Source organism: Montipora capricornis, chromosome 2 (genome assembly GCF_036669925.1).
Source record: "Montipora capricornis isolate CH-2021 chromosome 2, ASM3666992v2, whole genome shotgun sequence".
Lineage (NCBI taxonomy): Eukaryota > Metazoa > Cnidaria > Anthozoa > Scleractinia > Acroporidae > Montipora > Montipora capricornis.
This window is the reverse complement of record NC_090884.1, coordinates 34,548,112-34,550,227: the sequence shown is the minus strand read 5'-3', so window position 1 is coordinate 34,550,227 and position 2,116 is coordinate 34,548,112.

Here is a 2,116-nt window from a genome sequence, read left to right as displayed (position 1 = left end):
AAATGCCTATACAGAACATCGCACTTCTAGCAGCAAGAATTAAAAAAAAAAAAAACACAGCAGATTCCTAATACAGTACTTCCACTGTGGTTGCACAATTCTGCCAGTTTCTTGCTGTTCGTCCATAAGAAAAAAATGTTTCCTTCATTTATTTCCAGGCCGCAAACGTTTTGCCGTGCCGCAAGAAGATGGTCCTACGCCACCAACATCCTGTTCGTCTCTTCCCAAGAAATAAGATGTCGGGCGAACTCGCGCCTCCAGCAGAACAGCCACCTACAGCTGAATCTGGAAGAATTGAAAAACATGAAATCGCTGTTTGGACTTGTAATTTCTGCCTGCAGACGCCGTGTATCAGTCTTTCGGCATTCAAGCCAATGGGTTGCAGTGCGGCAAGGATAACGAATCACACCAAACACCGCAAAAATTACAAGTGGTTCTGGAGAACTCTGAAAGACTGTGGGCAGTATCTAGTTTACTCGATCTCGTTTCTGTAAATAACCTGCCAAGCAAACCAAAAAAAAAAAAGCATGCAAAGCCTAGCCTGCGAGCAAGCTCCCTCGTTGCTCGCAGTCTACGCGAAGCTTAGATTCTTGAAAGGAGTGGTTGCTACTCGAGGGTTTTTTAATTCATTTGGAATGCGTTGAAAATGTAACGCTAAGAAAATACTTTGAATTCCTCCTAGTGATATTATTTTGCATATCTATCAGCATTAATCGTTTACTTTTGATGAATAACAGACCAACTTCCTGTCTCTGTCTTTTAAATAAACGTTGTTTGATTGGTGCATTTAGTGGGTTTTTTTTTAACTGGATAGGCTGATTTCGTCTGCAGAGCGTCTGCAAATTTGCAGACTTGTTGCAGATCATCGCTGCAGACGCTCTGCAGACATTCTGCAGATGATCTGCAGATAATCTGTAGATCATCTGTAGATTGTCTGCAGATGTGCCAGCAGATCTGTAGCAGACTATAAACAGATCTGCTCGTTCCGTACGGGTGGGGATTTGTTTTAAGCATGATGGCATAGCTGGGGATGGGTGATGACAAACAGAGCCAAAAATAAAGGAAATTAAATTAAATTAGCTGTAAGAAAAAAATAATACAATACAAAAATATGATTACTTGTTTAAGTTTGCCACAAGGAAATAGTTTTTCCTTACCTCTGTCAGAACCACCCTGCGAATCAGACGTCTGACATTGAGAATGTTATCCCCTTTGTACAGCATACCACTCAGTGCATGAAGACCAGATGACTTGTCAATACCATGGCTACGGTTAGCAAATCGACACCAATCCACAAATGCCAAACTGTGCTCCTTTCGTTGGACATTACCATTGCTGGAAACATGCACTCTTGCCTGAAAGAAAAAGTTGACACTTGCGAAGTATGGCATTGTTGTTTCTACTCCTTGATGATTCCTGTCTACACAGTATGAGAGAATGGTACTACCTCGATCCGTTCTATTGAGTTTCGATGAAAAGGTGGTCCCATTGACATTGCATCTGGCATAGATGTCAATGCGTGGCTCAACCAAGACGAAGTCAGCCCCGTACAATCTCCTGAAGTAAGTTTTGAGCTCCAACAGAAAAGAAATTTGAATGTGCTGGTTGACTCTCTTGGGAGGGAGGAAAGCAACAGGCCAGCCAGTGGAAGAAAATTCCTCCTTTTCAACAAAAGAAAATGGATCACCTGCTACAGCCTCCATGGTATAGATGGCCTTCATTTTGCCAGGAAAAAAATCTTCTGCTTTTCTTCTGAAATGTGCCGTTTGAAGGGACTCGGACACACATGAGTCAGATGAGGGAGTTTCCAGACGAGGTTGTATGACTGGTGGAACATGTTCACTGATAGAGCCAGGGAGCACGGGCATTGGCGAGTGGGAAGCGCAAAGATGGAGAAAATAGCGGTTGAAAATCTGCTCTTCCACTGACTTTCCACTGGTCAAGGTGTCACTTAGCTCACCAATTCTTTTTTCATACGGGAAGCACCACCAAGCAGTTGGAGGACCCCAATTCTTAATTTGGTCAGGTAGGTGAAGAACCATATGATAGTTTATGCTGACAGAACACTCACCAAAGATTTTACTGTAGAGTTCATGGTGACTTTTCAGCAGTGTTT